Source organism: Acomys minous (genome assembly GCF_964271855.1).
Source record: "Acomys minous genome assembly, chromosome: 7".
NCBI lineage: Eukaryota > Metazoa > Chordata > Mammalia > Rodentia > Muridae > Acomys > Acomys minous.
The window spans coordinates 2,580,348-2,592,384 of NC_140488.1; the positions used below are offsets into that span (position 1 = coordinate 2,580,348).

At 38.7% G+C, this 12,037-nt stretch overlaps 1 pseudogene across 1 annotated transcript; it reads left to right on the forward strand.

The window, feature by feature from the left end:
* The first annotated feature begins 308 nt into the window (after positions 1-308).
* Positions 309-648, forward strand: LOC311601541 (large ribosomal subunit protein eL43-like; annotated as a pseudogene). Its single transcript has one exon. The product of its transcript is annotated as a large ribosomal subunit protein eL43-like (transcript).
* The last annotated feature ends 11,389 nt before the right edge of the window (positions 649-12,037 follow it).

The window sequence follows — 12,037 nt, forward strand, 5'->3', positions numbered from 1 at the left end:
GCCCAGCTTATCTGGGAGTGTGTCTCAGCAGTCTTGAGAATATCTCAAGAAATCCTATATATATATGCTTAGATAGAACAGGGCCTAGTGAATCTGGTCAGTTTTAGGGACTTCCTGAAGCCATTAAGTTGTTTATACTTGAACTTACTGGAAGGGAAGGATGGAGTAGTTCACCTCTCCTTAGAACAATGGTTCTCAACCTGTGGGTCATGACCCATTTAGAGTTGTCTAATGGCCCTTTCACAGGAGCCACACATGAGATATTTACCTTAAGAGTCACAACAGGCTCTGCCTTCAGTTCCAGCAAGATGGCTAAAAGCACCAAGAAGGTCAGGATCATCGGATAATACGGCACCTGCTATGGTGCCTCCCTCCAGCAAACGGTGAAGAAAATTGAAATCAGCCAGCACACCAAATACACTTGCTCCTTCTGTGGCAAGACCAAGATGAAGAGACCAGCTGTTGGCATCTGGCACTGTGGTTCCTGCATGAAAACAGTGGCTGGTGGGGCATGGACCTACAACACCACTTCTGCCGTCACATTGAAGTCTGTCATCAGAAGACTCAAGGAACTGAAAGACCAGTGGAAGCGCTACCGTTTGAGACTTGCCTAGCCTGCAATAAATGGGTTAATTTACTTAAAAAAAAGAGTCATAACAGTAGCAAAATTAGTTATGAAGTAGCAATGAATATGGTTGGGGTCTCCAAAACATGAGGAACTATATTAAAGAGTCACAACATTAGGAAAGTTGAAGACTACTGACTTAGAATATCCTGTGTCTTAAAGATGAGCTCATCTCCAAGGTGGATGATTTTATCTCCGAGAAAATTGCTACACAAACATTGTCTTAACAAGAATGTCAGTAATTTATACATATGTGTGATATAAGAATGGAACGACAAATGTCACAAATATAGAAAGTTAAGTTGTTTTAAGGTCCTTGCTTGTCACTGTACTAATTTATGCAGCACTTTGGAATTTAGCATGAAAGTTAGAACATGCTGATTAACCTCTAAAGGAGTAAGTATATATGAGAATCATGAAGTAAACAGGAGAGCATGATAACAGAGTTGACTTAACCGCACTTAACCAGTGGCAGAAAGGATTTATTTAAATTGTGCTTGGAATATATACCAAATTTCATAACATACTAGACCATAAAACAATCACTGGCTGTTTTAGGAATACTGAAGTCATGATGAGTAGATAGTCTGATCACAGTGGAGTTACATTAGAAATCAATACTTTGGGTGATCAGAATGACCTTGATATGTTTGGATATTAAATGGTGATTTTAAAAACAAGCAGTGAATAAAATAAAGAACTACACTGGAAATTTAAATTACTTAGAAACGAGGGAAAGAGAAGATAGAAATTATTATCAATGATTTTAAGTATGTGAAGCACAACGCTAACCAGCATAGCAATATATTCTTAAGGGTGTAACTGTGACACTCATATCAACAGGTATCTAATTGGCCTTGGAACCTGTTCAACAGGAAGAAAATCATGCTAGGCACTAGAAATCTAGGTAACTATCTGGAGCTAGTGAGGTCACTGACCTTAGAAGAAAACCTCCTTGAGGCTTTATTAGACCAGCATAATCTCTAACTACATTCTAATACTTAGTCTTACACCCACAGATGAGTGTGGCTCTCAATCCTTATCAAAGAAGTTCCTCTTTATAGCAAATGGAGACTATTATAGAAAAATACAACTAGACACAATTCAAAGAATAGATTGTGAGAATCTCAGTCCCAGCTGATACATACTTAAGATAACTACTGCCCTTAAGACTCAAGGAGCATCACCGAGCAGGGTGTAGAAAGATGGTGAGGAGCAAAAGACGTCAAAGTCAAAGTCTATAGTGCATGAGTCTGTGTATCCTAGAAATGGCTGCCTAAATAAGACCTGAACGATGACATGAATAGACATGCTAACTAAAAAGGGAGAAAATTTCATGGAGTCTCACCCCTAGCCAAAAAGCTATAGGCAATTAATTATTGCTGAAAATTGGAGAATTAGCTTCTCCCAGAGATGAGTGTCTAATTTGTTATCCAATATAAAGTGGTTATCTTTTAAATCATATACACACAAACAACAAAAATGGACATAACTGATTATATTTATATATTTATGCATCTATTTATCCATATACACATTTATATAAAATAATAATGAAAGGAAAAATAGGACATTAATTTAAGAGAGAGATGGGAACATGGGAGGGGTCAGAGAGAGGAAAGAAAGGAGAGAAATGAAGTAATTATATTTTAATTAAAATCATTTTTTTAAATCTAAGAAAACCACCTGGAAACTATTAGAATTTTTAAGCACTCAAAGAGATGTCTATGGATCTTAGGAGGGCATTGTCAGTTCACATGGGAAATTTTTATTTCAGTTGTATATGTATGTGTATATAGTGACTTACGTGTATTACAGATATTTTTTGGGTAGATAGTTAATAATGTGTTTCTTATGACTTTTTCAGATATCTTTACTGTTTTTACCCTCTTCCTTCCTTATGGCTCTCTAACTATACTTAAGACCCACTCAACAAGAGGGAAATCATGCCTGGTACTGGAAACTTAGAGAAGACATGGATCTTAAAGGAGACCTCAACTACTCCATCACAAAACCAGAACAATCTCTAACTACATTTTACATATCTGTCCTTATATACACAGATAAGTGTAATTCTCATTCCTCATAAAGGAAATCTGACTTTGCAACATATGGAGATCATGACGGAAAATCACAGCTGATCCCACTCCCAGTAGACACAACAATAGTGTATTCCTGCACTGAAGGCTTAGGACAATTGCAAAAATATTGTAAGAAACAGAGGAACAGGAAGTTTGTTGTGAGACTGTCTTATAGCAATGTCAGAGGCACTACACTCATAAAATCTTACCAATCGAATCACCTAAACATGAACTGAACAAAGAATAGACCAATAGACCTGCTAACCTACACAGGAGTGGTGGTGGGTAGTTCAGTAGGCCTCAACCCTAGACAAAGGACTAGAGGCAACTGGGGAATTGTAAGAGTGAAATAAAGTCTTCTGTGGAGAAGAACACACCAATTTGCTATCCAATACCAAAAGGTCAGCCCTGAAAACATACAAGTAACATTATACAGACTTAATAGACTGTATTTATTTATTTAAGAATATATATAATATATGTATTACATATATATGTATGTAACAACAGCTAATTAAAAAAGAGGCCATGGATTCAAAAGAGGGCAAAGAGGTATATGGCAGAGTTTGGAGGAGGGGAGGAAGAAATGATATAATCATAATTTCCACAAATAAAAACAGAATAAAAAATAGATGGCTGATTTCTACTTAGAAATGAGTCACTTTCCCAGACGTCAACAAAGATTATTTAGAAAATATTGTGGAAAAATATTCCAAATAACTATTACAAGAAATATTCTAATTTTAAATTTGTTATCGTTTTAATTTTTAATTTGTTCACTTTATGTCCTGATTGTAGCCCCCTCCCTCATCACCTCCTGATCCCACCTTCCCTCTCTTATACCTTCTCAGTCCCTCCCCTAGTCCTCAGAAAGGGGGGCCCTCCTCCCCTAACATCTCACCCCAGCCTATCAAGTCTCATCTGAACTGCCTGTATCCTCTTCCTCTTTGGCCTGGCAAGGCCGCCCTGCCAAGGGAAGGAAACATGCACCAGAGTCCATGTCAGAAGTAGTCTACTCCATATATTATGGGACCCATGCTGCCTATCTATTGCATCTGAGCAGGGGGTCTAGGTCCTCGAAATGCATGGTCCTTGGTTGGTGCATCAGTTTCTGCAGCAACCCCCTCCTTCACTTGGAGTTGTTAACTCCACTGGTCTCCTCGTGGAGCTCCTGATACCTTCAGGTCCTTCTATTCTTCCATAAGATTCACTATGCTCCACCCCAAATTTGGCCATGAGTCTCAGCATCTGCTTGGAATTCCTGCTGGGTGGAGTCTTTCAGAGGACCTCTACAGTAGGCTCCCTTCCTGTTCCTTCTCTTCAACTGCTTCCATTTGTCCTTCTGAACGCCAATTTAGCATTCTCTTTAGGGTCCTCCTTGTTATTTAGTTTATTTAGATCTGTGTATTGTAGTGTGGTTATCCTGCATGATTTGGCTAATATCTACTTATAAGTGAGTATATGCAATGTGTGTCTTTTTGTGTCTGGGTTACCTCACTCAGGATGGTCATTTCTAATTCCATCCATTTACCTGCAAATTTCTAGATTTCCTTGTTTTAAATAGGTGAATAGTAATCCATCGTGTAAATGTACCACAGTTTCTTTATCCATTCTTGGGTTGAGGGACATCTAGGATGTTTCCAGATTCTGGCTGTTATGAATATGACTGCTATGAACAGAGTTGAAGAAATGTCCTTGTTGTGTGGTGGAGCATCTTTTGGGTATATGCCCAGGAGTGATATAGCTGGGTCTTGAGGCAGCCCTATTCCCAGTTTTCTGAGAAAGCAACAGATTGATTTCCAAAGTGCTTGTACAAGTTTGCACTCTCCCCAGCAATGGAGGAGTGCTCCCCTCTCTCTTCATCTCGCCAGCATGTGCTGTCACTTGAGCTTTTGATCTTAGCCATTCTGATAGGTGTAAGATGGAATCTCAGAGTGTTTGATTTGCATATTCCTGATGACTAGGGATGTTGAGCATTTCTTTAAGTGTTTCTCAGCCATTTTATATTTCTCTGTTGAGGATGCTCTGTTTATTTCTGTATCCCATTTTAAAAATTGCATTATTTGGTTTGGTGGTGTTTAATTACTTGAGTTCTTTATATATTTTGGATATTAGCCCTTTGTCAGATATAGGGTTGGTGAAGATCCTTTCCCAATCTATAGGCTGTCACTTTGTTCTGTTGACAGTGCCTTTTGCCTAACAGAAGCTTCTCAGTTTTATGACAACAATTGATTAATTGTTGATCTTAGAGCCTGAGCTACTGGTGTTGTATTTAGGAAGTTGTCTCCTGTACCAATGAGTTCAAGACACTTCCCCACTTTTTCTTCTAACAGATTTAGTGTGTCTCGTTTTATGTTGAGATCTTTAATCCAATTGGACTTTAGTTTGTGCAGGGTAATAAATAAGGGTCTATTTGAATTTTCTACAAGTAGACAACCAGTTAGACCAGCACCATTTGTTGAAGATTACATATATATATTACATTGTATGGTTTTGGCTTCTTTGTCAAAAAATAAAGTGTCTAAGGCTGTGTGAGTTTATTTCTGGGGATTCAGTTCAATTCCATTGATCAACCAGTCTATTTCCATGCCAGTACCATGCTGTTTTAATTACTATTGTTCTATAGTACAACTTGAGATCATGGATGGAGATACCTCTACAAGATCTTTTATTGTATAGGATTGTGTTAACTATTCTGTTTTTTTTTCCAAATGTAGGTGTGAGTTGTTCTTTCAAAGTCTGTAAAGAATTGTGTTGGCATTTTGATGGGAATTATACTGAATCTGTAGATTGCTTTTGGTAAGATGGTCATTTTCACCCTGTTTAATCCTACTGATCCATGAACATTGGAGATCTTTCCATCTTCTGATATCTTCTTCAATTTCCTTCTTCAGAGATTTGAAATTTTTTTTATACAGTTCTTTTACTTACTTGGTTAGAGTTACACAAGATGCTTTATGCTTTTTGTGGCTATTGTGAAGTGATGCTGTTTACCTAATTTCTTTCTCAGGATGTTGGTTTTTTGTATAAAGGAAGGCTACTGATTTTTTAAAAATTGATTTTGTATCTAGTCACTTTGCTAAGGTGTTTATCTGCTGTAAATTTTTCTTTGTAAAGTTCTTGAAGTCACTTATGTATACTATCATATCATCTGCAAATAGTGATACTTTGACTTCTTCCTTTCCCATTTTTATCCCTTTGATCTTTTTCAGTTGTCTTATTGCTCTAGCTAGATATTCAATTACTATATTGAAGAGCTATGGAGAAAGTGGACAGCCTTGTAGTGTCTCTGATTTCAGTGGACTTTATTTAAGCTTCTCTCCATTTAGTGTGATGTTGGCTATAGGCTTGCTGTATATTGCCTTTACTATGTTTAGGTATGTGCCTTGTATCCCTGATCTCTCCAAGACTTTTAACATGAATGGTGTTGGATTTTGTCAAATGCTTTTTCAGCATCTAAGAAGATGATCATGTGGTTTTTTCCTTCAAGGTTTCTATAATTTTTATTTCCTCAGATTTGAAATCTTTCTTGTGCTTCATGGATGTTAATATCTCCAGTGCTTGCTGTAGTAGGATCACTTGTTTCCAGTGGTATCATACAGCTCAGAATTTTGCTGCTTATGTTCTTGTGTTGGCCTCTTGCCATATGGTTGACTCTGGTGTTAGCAAACCTGGAGGTTCCTCCAATGAGGTCACTGTCTGTGTGTGTCCCACATGGGCCAGTCAGGTCAGGAGCAGGCAAAGAGAGCTCTGAGCTGAAGGGTGTTTGCTAGAGCTGTCCAGAGGCATTTTCATGATAGTGGACAAAGTGCTTTGGAGCCAGCATCTAGCTCAGCTCTTCTGGCTTCCCTGTCTGTATCCCAGTTGGGTCAGTCAGAAGAGGAGCAGGCTGAGAGAGTGCCAAGCCAAAAGCTGCCTGAATGCCTCTGAGGCCTCTAATGTATGTTGTGGCCTGAGCCTGACTCACCTCTGCTGGTTCACTTTCTGTGACCCAGATGGGCAGAGAGAGATCCAAGGCCTAAGCTGCTTGGGTGTCCCACTGGCCTCTTTGAGATAGCAGCTAATGTGGGTTGTGGCCTGCACCGGACTCAAATCTCCAAACTTAGTTTCCCTGCACAGATCCTCTCAATATCCTAATTTTTACCTAGGAAAAAAAATCTAACAAGAAATATACTGGTTATAATTCTATAATGACGGTGTGTGTGTGTGTGTGTGTGTGTGTGTGTGTGTGTGTGTGTGTGTGTGTAGGCCAGAGAGAGGTTGACTTCATGGGGTGGAGGATCCTCATCAATAACATTTTTACTTCATTTGTTTGTTTGTTTGTTTGTTGTTTTACTTGAGAAAAGACGTCTTAGTGAACTTGGAGTTCACTGACTGAGCTAGGCTGACTGGCTGGCAAGCTCCCAGGATCATTCTGTCATCTTCTTCTGCTGGAACTACAGGCACAGGCCACCATAAGTAGCTTTTATGTAGGTGATCTTTATATTGGGCTATCCAAACTCATGTTCTTAAGCTTGTAAAGTAGTACTATATGCATTGAATTATCTTGCCAACCCCAATCATGTTATACTTTACTAATGGATACAAAGGCATGAGTTAGTAAAGGAACATACTTGGAATTTGAATGGGCCATGGTGCACAGTTCTAAAGCTCACTATAGTTGAAGCCTTGTTTCTGTCATTTCCTATCAGTGTAAACTTGGTAAGCTAAACTTCATCTGTAAAGTGGCAATCACACATTCATCTCTCCGTTATGAAGACAGTCTATCTACCATGTCTAACCTTCATTGAATCCTAGTGGTGTGCATGTGATCCATATATTTACTCTTTCAATCCTCTGTGTTTCACTGTCCTGCTTGCTTGTTTTTTTCCATTATGATCATGGTCATACTTACTTCTGTGGAACATAAGATGGTGCTCATTCATTCATCAGTTGCCTACCTCTGATAAACTATAAAGTTATTAAGGGCAATAATCGGTTTTCTTAGTTTTTGTAAGTATCCACATGCTTTGCAAATGTATGTCATAATTTTTGAAAATCTACTTGACATATGACAGAGCACATAGAACAAGATATAATGATGTATATTCTATAGAAATTATATTTTAAATAGATATGCCCCTGTAAAATATTTTGAGAACCTGAAAAGCTGGTTGTAAAATTCATTAGAAAAAGAAAGGGGGTAACAATACCAGGAAAGATTTTTGTTGTTGTTGTTGTTGTTGTTGTTGTTGTTTTGGTTTGGCTTTTGTATTTTTGACCAAGAACATTAAGGGAGGGGCTTGTTTTACCATTACAAGTTGTTTTAGGAATAGACAAATCTATACATAAGACTGTGTGTATGGATATATGATAGTATAAAAATAATTGTTGGTTATCTATTTAAAAGATCTCTGGCTCAAAAACCCACACTTAAAATTAATTTCCAATAAAATATATAGCACAGTTACTGGCTTTTTGAGACAGTCTCACCTGTCTTTTGTTGTGTCTCTGTCTATCTCCCCCGCCTCGCCTCTGCATCTCTGTCCCTTGGCTCTTTCTCACCCTAGCTGGCCTGCAGCTCATTGTGTAGAGCTTTGTGGCTTCGAGCTCACTGTGAGTTTCCTGCTTCTATCTTCTAAATGCTTCATGTATAGGATTGTGCCACCATATCCAGTCTAACATGGTTTTAGCTCAATATTTTCTCACTACTGTTTACAACAACTTGAAGTATCTGCATATAAGTTTGGTTGGTATATTAAGCTGAATCCCAAAAGAAAATGACCTTTGTTCCAATCCTTGTATTTGCTCTTAACTTTATTTAAACACTTAATTTCATTCTTTACACAGTGATACAGTTGTATTAAAATTAATTGATAATAATACAGTCTTACATTCAACTGAAATATTTTGAGTTCTTAAAACTGACTATGCTGTAAATAATAAGTACAGCTTCATTTATCTCTGGCTTATAGATAAAGAAACGAAGGTTCAGAGATACAAAAAGTTTGTCAATAATCTATGAGTCAGTAAGAGCATATTCCTGTTGGAGTTGAGATCTGTTATTCTATTGACATATGTGCCATACCATCGTTACAAAATCAGTTGGGCTGACTTCCAGAGTTGAAGACAGCATGGAGAATGAATTGGATAGCTTTCATGGTGAAAAGTCACTTTATTAATATTTGCCCTGGCAGTTAGAAAGTAAGTAGACAGTTGGATACAGATTGCGTTGTATTATAGTAGTAGGAGCAGGATGGTCATAAACTGGCAGCCAAAGTGGGGGGGGGGGTGACAGAGTGTGCTTTTGATTGGCTAGGGTATGGAATTGGTACTAGGAAGCTGGCTGGTAGTGATCTGTGCTGATAGTAGTAGGTAGGCTTATAAACCAGTATGTCACAGTCTTTGTAATAAAGACATTGTGTGGTTACACCTGGTCTCTACTTCCCCATTATATCCAAGACTATTTGGAAACAGTGGCTAGTGGCTGTAGAAGATGAAATTTGATGTGGAGAGTTGTTTTAGCTTCTAATGCCAGTTCCACATATGATTGGCATGTGGTGTCACATGGCATGTAGATTTAGAAATACTCCTTGAGTGGTTAGAATATTTGGTAAAATCTGGGTCCTTCTAGATTAAGGCACTGAAGTCCAACTGTTAATAGAGTGAGTTTTATTAGATTCTGCCTTGTTAAGATCAAATAACACACACACACACACACACACACACACACACACACACACACACACACACCCAGACACACACACACACACACACACACACACACACACACACACACACACACACACACACATCTCCTATGGATCCTAAGCCTCTAATTCTACCTGGCCTGCAGAGCTGCATAAGGCAGAGGTTTTCACACAGCAAGGAGGGTGCCTCCTTTCTTGCTTGACAGTGCCTTATTTGGCAGTGTCTGACTCTGAGGTGATGCATCTCCCATTAGCACTTTCACAAGATGCTTTAGCACACATCTGAGACCTTCTGGCTTGAGGAGCCAACATGAATTGCAAAGGTGGATTTCCTTGGGCTTAAAATGTACTTGAAGTACTTATAATTAAATACCTTGACCATCCTTTCCCTCCAGCTAGCAAGCTAGTTGGCCTCCTTTCAGTTGTGGAATATAAGCAGTGGCAGAAAGCTAAAGTCTGGATTAGAGTTTGTCACGACTGGTGGGGGAGGCTGTACCTGCTTTGAGGCTGGTAGGCAGGGCTGGGCAGCAAAGCCTGGTCCAGACAGGGCTTCTTTCAATTTGGGGTTCATGAATGCCTTTCAAGGCTTTCTGCCTTTCCAAGCTGTGAGGTTGGTAAGCTGGAGGAGAAGCGACAGCCATCTGTGTAAATTAACTCATTATTAGTAAAATTTGCAGCACAGCATCCAGCATATGATTCTGTTCAAAGCTGTTGTGAATAAAGATATAATTTGCCTGAGAACCTACTTACTGGTGGGTAGAGAAGGGAGAGTGTGTGAGGGGCTTTCAGAGGTCACAGTAGATAGATCTAGCTTGCAAGTGACAAGGGAAGCTGGGAGTCCATGGCCTGCAGGCCTCTCTAGTGTTTAGCTGAAATTGCAGCTCCTCTCAGTAGAGATTGACAACATGAAGCGCTGAAAGTGCCTTGTCTATTGATTGGATTTATTTATAAGCTACACATTTTCCTTTTTTTGTTTTGTTGTTGTTGTTGTTGTTGTTGTTGTTGTTTGTTTTGTGTTTTCCAAGACAAGTTTTCTCTGAACTCACTCTGTAAACCAGGCTGGCCTCGAACTTACAGTGATTTGCCTGCCTCTGCCTCCCAAGTGCTGGGATTAAAGGCGTGCGCCACCACGCCCAGTTTAAACTACACATTTTCAAACATGAGTAGAGACAGCTTATTAAAAAGAAATGATAATGATGCATAATCTACTTTGTTTAGTTTCCCAAAAGTTGAAGTAAACACCATTTGTTATTTCAGTCTATCCTCTGCAAGCTCTCAAGAGAGCGATAATGCTGGAGCTCACCCAGAGCGGCACTGACTAGCCCAATTACCATACTGCTGAAAAAGCGGTTTGCTGGCATAGCACCCCTCTCCACTCCCCCACCCCCGCAACATTTCCCCTTCTCTGGGAAAGAAAAAATGAATAAGGTGCAGGAAAGGATAAAGGGTAATTGTTAGTCTGTAGCCAGAGGCTTTTATCACCCCAGTGAGGACCAGCTTTGCAAAGAAAGAGGGCTGTCAGAAAGGGTCTAGTATAAAGGGTAATAAGAAGGCCTGCACAAAAACAGCTTTATTAAGGGCACCAACCAAAAGATGGAGAAATCAGAAAAAGTGAGAAAAAAGAAAGGCAAAAAAACAAAAAAAAACAAACAAAAAAAAAAAACAAAAAAACTATGGATGCCTTTTAAGGAGGAAGCCTCATTTTAAAAGTGATTACAGGCTACAGGTTGATTAAATGTAAAGTAATCATGGTTAATGTTCTAGTTCTTGCTATGTGCTATTCCCTTTTAGAAATGTTTTATGTATGCTAAATTTTCTTCAGAACAAGCATGTGTGGTAGGTACTGATATTAGAAACTAAGACGAAAAGAACTTAGGTAATTTCCTTAAGGTCAAATCTAAGTAGAACCAAAACCTTTTTTCCAGGTGCTACAATCAAGGGTGTTGTCTAGAGAATGTGCCTTCTGATGTGAAACTTGGTAATCCTTGGACAGAGTAATGGGAGTGAGGAAGCATGCAGGACATAAAGGATGGAGAATGTAAAGGGCTCAGGGGGTATTATTTCTTAGCATGACATGACATGTTTAACATGACATGATAAGTAAGGGACGTTGGGGCAAGATCACCAAATGCACAATGCCCATTCAGAACTCCAGCTTCACAATGTTTTCTCTCTCTCCTTCCCTTAGAGACTCATTGCTTAGTTACCTCCCATTCTGTGCAAAATTAGCTTGGCTAATTATTAACAGAAAGCCAATGAAAAGACAATTCAAAGCCAAATGAGCGCATGAAGAGATACGTAACTCATTAGCCATTAGAGAAGCGACAAGTCAAAACAGTAGCATCAAATACTGATGAGGATGTATGGAAACTGGATTGCTCCTATGTTGTGTATAGAAAATGTTAAAGGATAAAACATTTGAGATGAAAAACAAAATTAGTGGTTGCCAGGGTAAGTTAGGGAGAAGAGAGATATGAGAGATTAGTGGGCAACTGTATGAAGTACCAAATTATGGATCTTTATGATGTTGGAGAAATTCAAATTCAGCATATTGATTATTATAGCATTATGATATTATAGCCTCTCTCCCAACAGCGAATGAGAAATATCAATAAACTGAATGGGTTATATTAATATTGGTA